Source organism: Lactuca serriola, chromosome 6, assembly GCF_051521515.1.
Source record: "Lactuca serriola cultivar US96UC23 chromosome 6, Lser_US96UC23_V15, whole genome shotgun sequence".
NCBI lineage: Eukaryota > Viridiplantae > Streptophyta > Magnoliopsida > Asterales > Asteraceae > Lactuca > Lactuca serriola.
This window is the reverse complement of record NC_136413.1, coordinates 84,461,996-84,479,363: the sequence shown is the minus strand read 5'-3', so window position 1 is coordinate 84,479,363 and position 17,368 is coordinate 84,461,996. Positions and strand designations below refer to the sequence as shown.

General features: G+C 42.2%; 1 non-coding gene across 1 annotated transcript; it reads left to right on the top strand.

Moving 5' to 3' along the window:
- The first annotated feature begins 571 nt into the window (after positions 1–571).
- LOC145060803 (small nucleolar RNA R71) lies at positions 572–678 on the top strand. The gene has a single exon (XR_013686986.1). It is a non-coding gene; the product is annotated as a small nucleolar RNA R71 (small nucleolar RNA).
- The last annotated feature ends 16,690 nt before the right edge of the window (positions 679–17,368 follow it).

Sequence of the window (17,368 nt, the reverse complement as noted above, 5' to 3'; positions counted from 1 at the left end):
TTCGTGTCTCTTTTATGAAGCTTCCATAAACTTCATCAACATAGTCTCTAAATCGGGTTTCTTCTCGGCTGGTGGCTGCTCCTTTTGATAGAAGCCTCGACCTGTCTGTCTATACTTCTCTTCTTTTTGCTTCTTATACTCTTCATATGGCAGGCACTCCTTCTTCGGTTTCCTCCAGTCCTCATCAAACTTATCCCCACTTGAATAGCACACTTGAGCTTTTCTGTTCCCAAACTCATCTAAATTGCAGTCCTTGGTCAAGTGTGGACCACTACATCTCTCGCAACCCACTCTTATGGCATGTATTGACTGGTCCATTTGTGTTATCCTTCAATCCAAATTATTCAGCATAGCCATCACAGCTGCTATTTCTTCAGTTTGGGCCCCTCCACTGCTTTTGATTCCATCTTGCCTAGGGTTGTGGTATTCGCGAGAGTGCTTCACGAATTCTTCAATCAGCTCCTTAACCTCCCTTGGATTTTTCTTTGTCAAAAGTCCTTGAGAGTCAAGGAGTTGTCTCGTCATAATGTTGACCCCATCATAGAAGATCGACATCTCTTGTTTCACATTTAGATCATGCTGAGGGCAATTTCTGAGCAAGCCCTTGTACTGCTCCCATGCTTCGTATAATGACTCCCCCGGCTGTTTCTCAAAGTTGGCTATTGCCTTCTTGAGTTTGCCTATCTTGGATGGTGGGCAAAACTGGTCCAGGAATTACTCACGCATTTGAGCCCAAGTGGTAATTGTACCCGGTGGAAGTGATTTTAACCACTCCTTAGCAGCTCCTTTGAAAGTGATGGGAAGCATCCTAAGCAAGACGGTGTTTCTGTTGACATTTGGGACATTGAAGTAATCCGCAATGTCGTTGACTTCATCTAGATGCTTAAAATCATCCTCATGATCTTTCCCAAAAAATGGGATATCCTTTAGTGCAGTCAAGATGTGCCCCTTCAACTCGAATGTGGCAGTGGCAGGTATTGCGGGTTGGACTAAACCGGGACCCATATCTTCTCGGATCCACTTCTTGTAAGCTCTCATGGACATCTCTTCAATTGCTTCCATCTCGTTCCTTGGCTCGTTCTCGGGTTCGCTCGTATGTTCTTGAAATTCCGGCTCGGTATCGTATTCGGACTCCGTTTGGACAGGTGTTTGATCCAAGTGCTCAAAATTGCTCTTGTGCCTCGCGGATGAACTTGACTCTCCTGTCTTCTTTCCCGACTTCCTTGAAAAAGCTGACTTTAATTCTTGTAAGGGCGTCTTTTTCTTATGAATTATAGACTCGGGATCTTCAAGTGGTGGCACCAAGGGTGTGTTTGAGCCTCTGGTCATGAACTCCTGCAACTTGCTAAACTAAAAACGTAAAACTGAACTAAAATAAGAAAATACTAAAAACTGAAATTGCAGCTTTCACGTTGTGAGTTTATTAAAACTCACGTCGTGAATTTTGTGACAGAAACAGAAAACAAAATTTTTGTTATATGCTAACCAATAAAGCTAAAATAACAAATAAATAACTAATTAACTTTTTGCAGATTTTATTCCACAAAAAGGGGTCGATTAATCTAATGCAACCAAAGAAACTAATAATCTAAGCCGTTCCCCGGCAACGGCGCCAAAAACTTGATGTGCATGAAAGTACCCACTAATTTTAATATTTATAACCTAACAAACTTAAACTAACTATGCACTTATAGGCAGTGTACCTAGTCAGATTACAATATAGCTTGGGTAAGTCGGGTGTCGATCACAGGGAACGGTGTTACTAATTAATTTACTTACTATTAAATTAACCTAATTATTAACAAGTTTAAAAGGGGGTTTATCTGATTTTACAAGATCAGACGAACTTACATCAAATTCGATAAGTAAAAACACACTCTTGTCTAGTTTGAATCCACTTCTTCCTTATGGCTAGCTAATAATTATGGATTATCAAGTTGGTTTTAGTTGTATTAGTAATTTAGTTCTAACTTTACCAATAATTAACTAATTCATGTCAAACCATGTATGTTCACACACAATTAAACACAAAAGTAATTATGAATGTAAATATGCTATGTAAGATTTGTTATATAAACGCAATTATAGTCACAATACACGTTCTCTAGCACAACTAAGCTTATTTACCCTAATTACTAACTAAGATTGGTCAATCCTAGCTCTAACAATTCAATGTTCACTAAATCATTAGGTAAACAAGTTCATGCAGTTAATGGTCACTAAACTACACAGAACATGCAATCAAGCAATTAGAGAAACAAACATAAGCATGCTAGGTTATACAAATCAAACACAAGTAATTTTACCAACTAAATAAATCCATAAAAATTGAGCTATTCATAAGTTAGAAGCTTCATCTAGCTAAATAAGAGTAGCTAGATTCAGTTGCTCATCATAGCAACTAACAAACTAACACAAATTGAAGTGATAGAAAACATGTTCTTAATTAACTAAAATATAGACCTTTACTCTTTTTGGTGTTGAAAACCTTTTTCCAGAACCTTTCTTCCACTCAAAATCACCTTCTGGAACTCCTTTCTTCAGCCAAAAAGTTGCCTCAATTCGTAATGGTCAAGGATTTATATAGTTTCTGATATCCATAAATTCACGTCGTGAAGAATAAGATATTCACATCGTGAGTTGTAGATAACCGTGCCCGTCAAGGATTCCTTCACCCGCGTACATATCTTCTAGAACCAACTCTTCATGTCGTGAATCCTTTAAGTCTCACATTGTGAATAATCTTTTTCCAGATTTTCTTCTCTTTTAATCTTTTACATCCCAAAGTTTCTTTCTTTAACGCTTTTAGTCCATTTTCTTCAAAATGTCTTCATTTTGGCTGTAAATAACATTTAAGCTCATAAGTACCATTATTCTAAACAAATTACCAACTTATTAATAAAAATGTACTTAAATATTGCCTAAAAATAGGTATAAATATAGCAATATCATATTGCAAGTTAGCAATATTAATTATAGAAAACAAGAGTTACACTTTGCAAAGTTGTAATGGTTTAATAGTTGTTTTGCTATAATTAAGGGAGAGAATATTATGCTTCATTTCAAATATAAAGGATTAGGTTGTGGAATGTTAATAAATTTAGTCAAGGATACATAGTGCGTTCTCAAATTTCGATTATGATTCTGGCATCCCTCTTCATAGTTCGAATTGTGAGAACGTGACACATAAAATATTATGGAAAAAGATTGATAAAGTATCGTATCTTTATGTAAGACATTATGCATCGTGTCCCATACGCTTCGGGTATAGGATTGATTGCAAATGCTATAGTATTTGACCATTCTAAAATTTTCCAAATGTCTGGCGCATTTAGACAAGAATCGGTTTTGACTAAGATAATTAGACAACTATCAAAGGACGATCCAAAGTTTGCCGAGGATTGGTCGCTTGTGAGTAGTTGGAAGTATAGTATTGGATGGACCTTGTCGACATTATTATGAATAGATAAGATTCTATTAAGAATGAGTTGTCATATGGAAAATATGGAAATGTTTCCATATTGGGAGTTGGAAATTGAGAATCAATGTCTAGATTAGAAACTTTTATGCAAAAGGATGTTCAAAGGAATGTACCTTGAGTGAGAGACATCACATATAAGAAATTGTCTTCTAACAATCTCCGATAGAGGACTTTGTAATTTCATTGGCAATAGTCATTGTGATTTTGTGCTATGACATTACGAAAGGATCATTGCATAAAATGTTAGAATCTAGCATATTCTATAAGTAGCAAGAATTTGATATTCTTACAATTATGATAGGGATTGGGAGTTGTGAAATGAGTGTGATTGGAAATGTGTTCATTTGATCTATTTCACAAATTAAGAACCATAGGTAAACATTGTGTGCATGCTAAGAGCATGGGACAAGTGTTGTAATAATTCAAGTAAGAAGTTGATTACCCGAAACAACAAATAATGAGTAATCGATATTGTGATAAATAAAAGGTGTTTTATTTATACTCAAAGGTTTGAGGCCATATGGGATTAGTATTATTCTTGTGTTTCACTTTGCATGTTTTGACTTCCTGAATAATTTAATTGGTTCAGAATAGTCAAATTATTCGAACGGGCCACAGTCGTTCATATGTTGGAAGTAGATATGAATGAAGACTGTCGTGAATTGGTGTGTGGATTGTCTAAAGAGTATTAGACATAAGCAAATGTTTGCTGCAACGTTCATGAGTGCTTATGAATATGATTTGGGTATTGGATTAATCCCACGCTCACTTGGATCACTTCATGGATTTTATCCCTAGTGATTGGTGAGACGATAACATCTTATATTCTTGAAACCGAGATGTGTGAGTTGTATCTTGTGAGTCGGTTGCACATTGATAATATGTAAATGCACCAGTAACTTGGTGTTATAAAACATATTGTTGTGTGTGATTCGGTGAGTGAGTACAAGCGAGCATTGAGTCAAAATTTATCCGTTCCTTTTATCCAAAGTTGGATAAAAGCGATATCTTTGGGCCCCTTCATGATTTAGTGATGGCACCTAAGCGCTTGGCCAAGTCGGGACTAATTTGATGTGATCAATTGTAGTCTGTTGTCAGTCGTCGTAAATCGGAAGTCGGGAAATAGTATAGAGAGAATGATTAGAATTCATGTCTTATATCTATACGATATCTTGAATGGAGGAATATATGATCACTTATCTAAAGGACACGCGTATCTGATAAGATCAGAGTTGACAGCGGCTTTTGAAAGCTACGATTGCAGATCAGGATCTGAAGTCATATGCAGAATAGTTATTAGACTTATCCAAGTGGGAGACTGTTGGATTGGTGTCTAAGTCCATAACTATTTTGGTATGTACTTGACCCGATGGTGCATGGTCCTTTTGGGTTGCCTTCACCAAAGCAACTTGATAGGATGAATTATGGAGAGAGAGGATTAATTATGATTTATTAATATATTATGAGAATAATATATTAAACGAGAAATCATATTGTTTAATTAATATTAGTCAAGAATTAATAAGAATTAACTTTGTGGCTAAAAGACATTAATTAAACTTAAGGGACTAGAACTGTCAATTGTATGATAGTTGAATATTGAGCTAATGGACTCCATATTAGGATTTGAGATTGTTATTGCTACATAACAATCAAGGTAAGATCTAAACCCCATTCATAAGTTAATTTGATTAATTGTATGCTAGATCTAGGGTTTAAAGTCTTGGATGAATTGCATGTACAATAGAGAAACCTAGATCCAAGCATTAGGGTTTGCACGAGCACATAGGATGTTCTTATGGCCAAAACCCAACAGTGGTATCAGAGCCATGATTGGTTTCTATTGTATTGATGCCTAGCATATTCATTCTTGTTGCAAAATCGATTTTTTGGCTCCCTGCCTGATGAATTCGGCGAGTTCCAATGTGGACTCGGTGAGTTGCTCCAACTCGGCGAGTCCATAGAGGAACTCGGCGAGTTTGAGCGTCAGAAGGAGGCAGTTTCGGGATTTCTTGCTGATGGAGGAGGCACACAAGTCCCGGTTCTCCATTCATCCAGGGGCAACGAAGATGTATAGGGATCTTCGTCTAGACTATTGGTGGCCCTGCATGAAGCGGGACGTGGCTTGGTACGTCGAGCGGTGCTTAACCTGTAGGAAGGTCAAGGCCGAGCATCAGAGGCCGCACGACAAGATGCAGCCGTTAGATATCCCGTTGTGGAAATGGGAGGATATTACGATGGATTTTATCACAAAGCTTCCCGGGACTGCACGAGGGGTAGATTCGATATGGGTCATCGTGGATCGATTGACAAAGAGCGCCCATTTTATTCCTATCCAGGAGAGTATCTCGACCGAAAAGTTGGCCGATATCTATATCAGGGGGATAGTGGCGCGGCATGGGGTGCCGGTGTCAGTGATATCAGACCGAGATGTGCGGTTCACTTCCAGGTTTTGGAAGAAGTTTCATGATGAGTTGGGCACTCGTATGCATTTTAGCACCGCTTTTCACCCGCAGACGGATGGTCAGAGCGAGCAGACCATCCAGACTTAGGAGGATATGTTGCGGGCATGCGTGCTAGACTTCGATGGTAGCTGGGATACCTATCTTCCCTTGGTCGAGTTCTCGTAAAAAAACAGCTACCATGCGAGTATTGACCGTCCTCCATTCGAGTTATTGTATGGACGGAGGTGCAGGACCCCGATATGTTGGGGGGAAGTTGGCCAGAGGGTCATGACGACCGAGAGGATCCAGCAGGTTCGAAGCAAGCTTCAGACTGCGCAGAGTCGGAAAAAAAAGTTATGCCAACAAGCGCCGATCAGACCTGGAGTTCCAGGTCGGGGATATGGTACTCCTAAATGTATCGCCTTGGAAGGGCGTCATTCGATTCAGGAAGCGGGGCAAGTTGGGCCCGAGATACATTGGTCTGTTTAGGGTTGTAGCTCGGGTGTGCAAGGTGGCATACAGGTTGGATCTGCCGGCCGAACTCAGTCAAATCCACAACACCTTCCATGTCTACCAGCTGTGGAAGTGCCTAGTGGATGATTTAGCGGTGGTGTCGTTAGAAGATATTCAGGTTGATGACATCCTGAATTACATTGAGCGCCCAGTCGCAATCCTAGACCGGAATTCGAAGGATTTGAGGAACAAGAGGGTGGAATTAGTGAAGGTGCAATGGCAGCACCGGAAGGGTTCAGAGTTGACTTGGGAGCCGGTGGAAGAAATGATGGAGCATTACCCCGAGCTGTTCCAGGATCGAGTAGCAGACTTCGAGGACGAAGTCTAAAATAAGTGGGGGAGATTTGTAGCACCTGGTTCCTGGTATGTAAAATTTATCTAAGTACTTTGCATTTTTAGACTTGGACTCGGTGAGTTGTAGGCCCGACTTGCCGAGTAGAGCCGGGATATTGAACACGTTTAAGTTGGCGACTCGGCGAGTCCATATTCTGGACTCGGCGAGTCCCCACTGTCTGATGAAACCCTAATTTCAAGGGTTTGCACCCTATTTAAACCATCATATGCGCCCCCAAGCTCGCCCCCTTCACCCCCAGAGCTCCCTATATCGTCCTAACCTCGTTCCTTGTGAGATTGAAGTGCTTTGGTGTAAGTTCCTGAAGATTTTGAGAGAAAAAGGAGAGTAGATCAAGAGGAGAAGAAGGAGGTCAGACATCTTGGTGTTATTTCAAAGATTCCTTGAGGTATAACTCAGTTTCCTTTTGTTTTCATGCTAAGAATCCCTTAGAGCTCCATTAAAGTCCTTCTTGAGCCATTTCCAAGATTGATTATGAATTACAGTTTGTGATATGTTGATTAACCTTTAGATCTAGGCATGATTGAGCTGCAGGAGCTCGGATCTACTGCCTTTATGGAGCCATATTGCATGAAATCCCTAGATCTACTCTTTTAGTGCATTTTGAGCCCTAAAACCTTCATTGGTGTTTATTTACACGTAAAGTTGGAAACTTTACATGTTAATCAAGCCCTAAGAACCCAGATCTATGTATGGCATGAGCTGGACTCAAGCAAAATCGAGTATATAGTAATTGCATGTGAAAGACTCGGCGAGTTGTTCATCGGACTCAGCGAGTCGAGTCGCGAGTCTCCGAGTTTTCCCCCTTTTCGTATTTGCTGAGTGGAGTCGTGAGTCATGGGGGGGGGTTGACTCAGTGAGTCGGAAGCCAGACTCACCCATGGAGGAACTTGGCGAGTCAATGCCCTGACTCGGCAAGTCCAAGGCAATCTTCTTGCCTCAAGAACAGACTCGGCGAGTTGTTCATACAACTCGGCGAGTAGGATGAAGGACTATTGGACATCAGTTAGAAGGAAAAAATCGTCGAGTCAATGCCTAACTCAACGAGTAGAGACGGGATTATGGTCAATCGAATGGATAGGGACTTGACGAGTTGGCAAACCAACTCGGCGAGTCGGGTCAACTGGAAGTTGACTTTGACTTTGACTCTTGGCTTGGTGAGGGGTAAATGGTCATTTTACCCTGAGGTCGGTTAGCAGTATTTGACTGACTGTTTTTTGGGAATTATAGCCGGAGGATTTCCGGAGCAGCAGCCGCAGAAGACAGTCAGTTCCCGCTCAGATCAGCACCTACTTTGAGGTGAGTTACCTTTTAGTAGCAGTGGGTCTACGGCCACAATGCTGGCCCACCAGTAGGAGTTGTATGTTAGATGATTGTCTCTGTGATATTCATCTAGGGTTGCTACTACCTATGATATGTTTATGTGTTAGTATGATATGATGCTATGTGCTAGTGACAGTAGGGGGAGATAGTCCCCAGATTACCGGTCGATAGGGCCGAAGGGGCGGTCAAGCCCAGCCATGCTAGATAGATTATGTGATATGTGTTATGTGGTAGTAGTAAGGGGTGAAATAGTCCCCAACATCCGGTCGAGAGGACCGAAGGGGAGACCAGCACCCAGATATGCTAGTCAGTATCCGGTCAAGAGGACCGAAGGGGAGACCAACACCCAAATATGCTAGTCAGTATCTAGTCGAGAGGACCGAAGGGGTAGGTCGGGCACCCAGATATGCCTTACAATATATGTATGTTATGTGGTTATATGGTATGTGGTACAGTGGGGGAACTCACAAAGCTTCGTGCTTACGGTTTTCAGTTGTTGTTTCAGGTACTTCTTCAGTCAAGGGGAAGGAGCTGGCGCGGTAGTGGCTCATCACACACATGCTCTTCGTTTTCCGCACTATGAGATATTCTAGGATTTGTACTCTAACATTATCATGTTTTACGTTATGGTTTACACTCACGAGACATGTTTTATTAAATGATATGATCATATGATATTTTGCTACCATCTTTTAAATTAAAAATGAAAATTTTTGGCCTATATTTTGGGATGTTACACATCATGTAAGCAGGCAATTCTATCATGCGATTCCTGAAGATCCCTAGCCTAGCACTAGCATGCTGTTCTAATATATCACATAATCAAATAACTATATGGTATTTTGGGGTCTACTTACTGGCTCCGGTTGATCGTACACTCTGCATCCTCCTTTACTTATTTTGAAAACCATTTAAAACCATTTTGAAATCTTTCCTTGATTTGAGACTGGATTCACACGAATGTTCCTCCAATTCACTCAAACCAAGGCTCTGATACCAACTTGTAACACCCGAAAAATTCAAACCAATTTAAACTTTATAAAACATGTCAAGTTCATCAAAACATTACAACTTTGTTTTCAAAATATTAATTATCAGAGTTTTTCCCAGAAACATAAACATAACAGGAGGAGCTGTACGATCACGCCTTTGCCTTGCCGAAATCCCCTGATGTACCTGAAACAATAAACTGAAACTGTAAGCCCGAAAGCTTAGTGACTTACCCCTAAAATACCGATACACATACAGTCCAAAATACCGATACATCAGATCCACTTCGCTCCACTATGATCCCACCAAGTCTTGCTTCAAGTATCCTTCTTCTCTAAGCTTCAAAACACACTTAAATCCTTCTTGCTCTCAATTTAGGGTTTAAAATCGATGGGGAAAGCTTCTGGACGTCGAAGGGAGTGCCAAAGAGGCTGGGGTGGGACTTAAGGTTCCTTATATAGGGTGCAAACCCTAGGAATTAGGGTTTCTCATTCCAGCACTGACTCGCCGAGTCTAGCCGCCGACTCGCCGAGTCAGTCACTTATCACATGAACAATCGCGACTCGACTCGCCGAATCTATCCATAGACTCGCCGAGTCGATCTTCCTTAATTACACCAAGAACCCTGAACTTGCACTTCTAAAATTCCGGGATGCTACTGAAACAACCCAAATCTTACAAAGAAAATTTTTCGTTTTAATTAATCAACCGATTACATATTCCATAGGTTTTCAAAACATTTGTTTCCAATTCACATTCATTACATCATTGCTGTGTTTTTATGAAAATATCAGAGAGTCCCAAAATCACATAATGGGCCGGCCTTGGTGTCTTCAGTAAAGGGGAATGAGCTACCCCACATGGTCTTTACCTAGGACTGCCACGGGCTCCCCCACATGGTCTTACATCCAGTGCCATGGGCTACCTCACATGGTCTTCACCTAGGACTACCATGGGCTACCCTACAGGGTCTTACATCCAATGCCATGGGCTCCCCCGGGGTCTTCATACAACATGCAATCACATATCATAGCAAACACAGAGTATCTATCACATCTACCATAATCACATAATGGGCCGGCCTTGGTGCCTTAGACCCATAGGTATGGTGAAAAGACTCACCTGACATGAATGCTGAACTAACACTTTTCGATTGAATATACCCACGAGCTGCTCCAACTCAACTGCCTAAAAAGTGACATATAATAGCCAGTCATTACCCTCAAAGTCTGCCCTGGTCCACTTCAATCAAGATCAAGTCAACAATCCATGTTGACCCTAACTCGCCGAGTGCAACTAGTGACTCACCGAGTTTCAGGGGAAAACATTCTACACGTCGAGTCATCCAGGTGACTCATCGAGTTCGCGAGGTCCGATTGATAAACTATGGCTACACTTCGAGTTTCCCCGCTTGCAACTCGACACGTTCACGTACATTTCATAGCTGAGGGAAGTCTTAATCGACTCGTCGAGTTGCTCCTTCGACTAGTCGAGTCTACGAAAATCTTCATCCGACTCGCCGAGTTGTTCATCTAACTCGTCGAGTTTATGGCAGCATTCATGGGGCTTGCCGAGTTGTTCATCCAACTCGTCGAGTCCATGCCTATCTTCATAAGACTCGCCGAGTCACCCTACACAACTCGCCGAGTTCAAACAGATCTGAAGCCATCCAGACTCATTTGATCCATGCAATGCTTCCAAATTACAGATCCAAGCTTCAAGGGTATGCTTCTCTCGTAAAGCTGCAAAATTTACGTGCAAGCAAGGCTTTTAAGCTCCTAAATAGCAATCTAAGCTTAGAATAGAGTCATACACTTGAGGGGGAGGCTCATGCTAGGCACAACTGATAACTTTATGGACCTAAAGTCTAAAGGGAGTCCAGATCTGAAGTTACAACTTCAGATCTTGGCTTAAACTCAAAAGCCATTTCTTAGATTTCATGAAAAAGAGGGTTTTAGGTGGAAATGAGCGAAGGAATGGCATAATACCTTCAGGGAGTGCTTCACAAGGGTGGATCTTGAATCCCCACGAGTTCCTTGCTGCCTTAAGCCTTCTTCCTCAAGTGTTCCCTTCACCAAAGTCCTTCCTTCAAGCTTAAACCCACTAAAGATCACACACACACACACACACAAATCAGAGCTTTGGAAGATGAGGAGCTATAAAGGGAAAGCTGGGGGAGGCTAATGACCCCTTTAAATAGGGCGCATGGCCCTGAATTTAGGGTTTCATCTGCCAGTATCTACTCGTCGAGTGCCTTCCTGGACTCGGCGAGTAGGTCATCAAACTTCGCGGACTAACCCGCTACTACTCGACGAGTAGGGAAGCCAACTCGTCGAGTAGGTCCTTCAAAACATGAACAAGCAACACTAATATTAGTACCTGAGGATCAGGGTGTTACAACTCTCCCCCACTTGGATTAGACTTCATCCTCGAAGCCCGCTGGTTCAAATAACTCCAGGTAGAAACCTCGCATTTCATCTTCCGATTCCCAAGTCCATTCGGAACCCCTTCAGTGCTGCCATTGCACCTTAACCAACTTCACTTCTTTATTCCGGAGATTCTTTGTATTCCTGTCCAAAGTCGCAACTGGTCTTTCGAAGTTATTTAGGCTCCCATCCAACTGAAACGCCCGGGTTTCAGGGCTAAGCATTTTTGTCAATGTAATAGTCTAGGTCAACTCTTGTAACTCTTTTTGAAGTAATAAAGATGAAATATTTGAGTATTATGTGAATTATATGTGTTTATTATTTAATTATAAATGTATAATTAATAAAGAATAAAAATGAGCGTCAAAATTAAAGTGTGAGATAATCCCGATATCTCTACATAAAGTTGTAGAATATGTCTCAAGGTTTCCGTGCATATAAGGAACGCCGAAATCCGAGTTATAACGAAGAAGTTATGACCCGTCGAAGTTTCACGACAGAACCGGCACGATACCGGGAAGCGTGAATAGTGAATTTACGATAGAGCGAGATTTAGCCTTAGTGATCTAAACGAAAGTCGTAGAATATGTTAAACTAAGAACATCGATAAAAAGAACGCCCAAATCTGACTTCGTATGAAGAAGTTATGAGATTTTAAACAGACCAATCCTGTCCCGGCTTATTAAAAATATAACTTTAAATATAAAGTCAAAATTAGCCGACGGAGTCTAAACGAAAGTTATAGAGTACGTCTTCACCTACGCGTGGATATAAAGAACGTCAAAAACGGAGTTCGTATGAACGAGTTACAAATTATAATACCATATTTACATATTAAAATAAAGTATAAATCATGTATACGTACACATATATATACATATGTATATATCATTAGAAAGGTATCGACGATGCGGTCATTATAAGACTAATGTTGAGTTCTTTCGACATTAGTTTAGTACAAATATCATTAAATCCATTTATAATAGTATTATAGAGGGGTGTTTAGTTGTTTATATAACTAAAAGGTCATTAAGTAATTATGGAGGGTAGTTTTTGAAAATTCAATTAGTATAAATAAGAGCCTTGGGCTCTCATATTTCTTGCACCATTCTCTTGATTCAAGAGTCTTTCTCTCCTTATCCCCCGAGCATTTCGGTCCCTCGTGATTCGACTTCTCTTTCTGTAGCTTAGTATAGTAAGGTGAGCACTGAAGCGCTGCACGAATCTTTCTTAGAAAGATTCAGCGACGAAGTTTTGCCCCTGCAGAGCCCGACTCCTAGCTAAAACCCCCTTGTAAGTAAGTTATGCTTACCTTATTTTAATATAGCTTATATTTAAAATTAGTATTGTTATTATGAACTTATAATAAATATTTGAGCTATTATTATAACTTATATAAGTGTCGTTATAATATTTTTTTTAACTACTCGCGGTACGGGGAATCTGGTTTAAAGGGCCGCATAGGGTTGTTGGATTTCAGAAGTGCTATATGCCTAAATGGTCCTGCCCTCCGGTGTTTTATGTCTGGCCCCTGTCTGTACATAGTGGTTGGAAAATATTGTTTAACGCTTATATAATAATAATAATACTAAGACTAATAGTTGGTCACGGTAAATATTAGACTAAAATTTAGCGATAATAATGCTAGGTTTCGTCGAAGGAAAATAGAATCGTTAGAAGCAAGTGCTGCCCGATTTTGGAATCATCACCTTAACAAGTGAGTGCATAGTTACTTTCAACTTACACATAGATATGAAGTATTTTATATAAATTACGTGCTATGTGTGCATATTATCTGAATACTTGCTATCTATGCTAGATGAACGTTGTTATACATGTTTTCAATGATTTCAACTGTATATGTATTTTATATCTACGAAAATGTTGGGGTAAAACATGGGTAGATGCAATAAGTGATGTGTGATAAAATGATGAGAGGCCTCGATGTTGATGTTGTTGATTCTGTCATCTAGCGGAGTATGGATGACGACCACGGACTCTTCTAGACAGTCCAGTGGAACACTAGCAGGCTCGCAACCTGTAGGTGTTTGTGAATGATATGTTCACCGGTGTACTCCATCCCCCACATGGTTGCCTATAGGACATTTATTGCTGAGGAATCCCCTTAGCAGTAGTGTCCATCCCGATGATGATCCTTAGGCTAGGTCCCTTATGATAGGTGTTTAGGGACGTAAAGTGAGGATAACGGGAACGGGTAATCGGGTTATTGTTGATCGATGAAATTAATAAACTTATTTATTGTGGGTTGAAAACCCTATGTGCTCACCAGGCCCCCAAGCCTGACCCACTCAATTTTATGTATTACAAGTAGTGGCGCATGAGCATAGGTGTGATGTTTTGGACGAGGGATTACGGATATAGGCCTGTAGATATGAAATAATGTAGTAAGGCTTATATTGTACTATTTATGCTTTTGATCTGTATGAACATGACATCCCGAGTCTTTTAATGAAATAAATTTCTATGGAAATGCTTTTGGTAAATCTTTATCATATTTTTGTTTTGGGACAAATTCCGCAACACTTTCATTTAAAATGTAACTTTGATTTTTAAACAAAGCATAAACAAACTGGTCTTTTCTGGCTGTGATTTTGGGGATGTCACACCAATTGAATGTCGTCCAAGGGTATGACTGAGGATTCGTCGGCAACACACTTCCGAAGCTGGGATACATGAAAGGTGTTGTGAATCTGACTAAGCTCCTCTGGAAGCTCTAATCGATATGCCACCTTGCCCACCCGGGCTATGATCCTGAACGGTCCTATGAATCGGGGCCCCAATTTGCCCCTCTTGCGGAACCGAATAATCCCTTTCCAGGGTGACACCTTTAGTAAAACAAAGTCGCCTTCCTGAAATTCGAGGTCTGATCACCGTCGATCCACATAACTCTTCTAACGGCTCTGCGCGACCGGCAACTGGTCGCGTACCTACTGAATCAATCTGGTGGTCTCGAGTACCACCTCAGTGCTCCCCAAAACCCGATGCCCAACCTCGTCCCAGCACACTAGGGTCCTGCACCTCCGCCCATATAACATCTTAAATGGTGCTCGGTCAATACTGGCATGATAGTTGTTATTATATGAAAACTTTAACAGTGGAAGATACGCATCCCAACTTCCTCCGAAATCCAGTACGCATGCCCGCAGCATGTCTTCCCGTGTCTGGATTGTCCTCTCACTCTGGTCGTCGGTCTGGGGGTGATATGTCGTACTAAAATGCATCTGGGTACCCAGTTCCTCATGAAACTTCTTCTAAAACCTTGATGTAAACCGAACATCCCTATCTGAAACCACTGATACCGGCACCCCGTGCCTAGCCACCACCTCTTGAACATAAACGTCCACCAACTTTTCTACAGATATGCTCTCGGAGATCGGGATAAAGTGGGCACTCTTCGTCAGTCTATCCACGATTACCCATATGACATCTACTCCCCTCACTGTCTGTGGTAGCTTCGTGATGAAATCCACAGTGATCTCTTCCCACTTCCACATGGGAATGGGTAATGATTGAACCTTGCCATGAGGTCGCTGGTGCTCGGCCTTGACCTTCCTACAGGTCAAACACCGCTCCACATAACCAATGATTTCTTGCTTCATGCAGGGCCACCAATAGCCCCGCCTTAAATCCCTATACATTTTTGTTACACCTGGGTGTATAGAAAACCTGGACTTATGCGCCTCCTCCAACAGTCTCTGCCTTACTCCCCCTGACATTGGTACCCACACTCGGCCACACTGTGTCAATAAGTCGCGACTATCCTTAACAAACAAAGGATACTGCCCCCGAATTCTTTCCATTTTCCAGTTCTCTTTCTTCACCCCCTCGACCTGAGCGCCTCGAATCATGTCTATCAAGGGGGACTTAGCATCACCCTCATACAAATACTCCTGATTAGCGACCCTGTTGCCTTGCAACTCAATGCATCGGCCACCACATTGGCCTTCCCTGGATGATATAGTATCTCGCAGTCGTAGTCCTTTAGCACGTCCAGCCATCTCCTCTGTCACATATTCAGGTTCTGCTGGTCCATCAAATACTTTAAACTCTTGTGATTTGTATACACAATGAATTTCACCCCATACAAGTAATGCCTCCAAATCTTGAGGGCAAACACCACTGCCCCCAGTTCCAGATCATGAGTGGGGTAATTAGCCTCATGAGGCTTCAACTGTCTCGAGGCATAAGCGATCACGTGCCCCCTCTGCATCAGTACTGCACCCAACCCTGAAATAGATGCATCAGAATACACTACTAAGTCATCCAATCCCTCCGGCAGAACTAGAATCGGAGCCTCACATAACCTCTGCCTCAGGGTCTCGAAAGCCCTCTGTTGGTCTTCACCCCATCAAAAAGACACATTCTTCCTGGTCAAGCGGGTCAATGGCACGATAGTCTTGGAGAAACCCTGGATAAATCTCCGATAATAACCCGCTAAGCCCAAAAAGCTACGAATCTCAGAGGCATTCCTCGGTACTTCCCATCGCATCACCGCCTCCACCTTTGCTGGGTCAACCGAAATACCCTCTTGATTGATGACATGACCCAGAAACTGCACTTCTCGCAACCAGAATTCGCATTCGGAGAACTTTGCATACAGCTTCTCCATCCTCAAGGTCTCCAGTACCTCTCTCAAATGCTGCTTGTGCTGTTCCCTGGTCTTAGAATAAACCAGGATGTCGTCAATAAAAACAATCACCGACCGATCCAACATCGGCCTGCACACTTGGTTCATGAGGTCCATGAACGCGGCCAGAGCATTAGTGAGCCTAAATGGCATCACCACGAACTCGTAATGCCCATAACGAGTCCTGAAAGCTGTCTTCGATACGTCCTCATCCCGAATCCTCACCCGATGATACCCTGACCGAAGATCAATCTTGGAGAACCACGAGGCCCCCTGGAGCTGGACAAATAAATCGTCAATTCTAGGCAACGGATAGCGGTTCTTCACCGTCAGCTTATTCAGCTCCCTATAATCGATGCACATCTTGTGTGACCCGTCCCTCTTCTTCACGAAGAGAATCGGAGCTCCCCACGGAGAACTACTCGGACGGATGAACCCTCGGTCTAGTAGCTCTTGGAGCTGTGTAGACAATTCCTGCATCTCGGGTGGCGCCAACCGATATGTTGCCTTCGCTATCGGGGCGGCACCTGGTACCAAATCAATACGAAACTCCACCTGTCTTTCCGGAGGCACTCCGTGTAACTCTTCGGGGAAAACGTCCCAAAAGTTCCTCACCACTGGTACATTATCGATATCCGTCACTGCCTCCACCCGCGTATCTGAAACATAGGCCAAAAATCCCATGCAGCCCTGATGCAAGAACCTCCTCTCCCTTGCAGCCGAACAGAGGGTCGGGCCCTACGAGGCCCTCTCGCCGTGGATAACCAGTTCTCCCCCCCCCCCTTTGGGGTTCGAACCCGGACTAACTACCGTTCACAATCGATCATGGCCCCATTGGCCCCAGCCAGTCCATCCCAATAATCACTTTCAATCCTCGCAATGGTATGGGGACCAAATCAATGCGGAACCTCTCTCCATGCACATTCAGAACACAATCCTGATACACCCTTGTAGCACTTACAGTGCGGTCATCTGCGATCTCCACCTCGAGCGGGGTATCCAGGGTCCCCGGTGCGTCTCGGAACTTCTTACTAAGCGCAAGAGACACAAAAGATCGGGTAGCCCCCGAATCGAACAAAACATGAGCTGACATACCATTGACCAAGAAGGTCCCTATCCAAAGCATAAAAAGCATACATATAAACATTTAACATAAATTCAACAGAGAATAACGAACAAATACCAGCCACG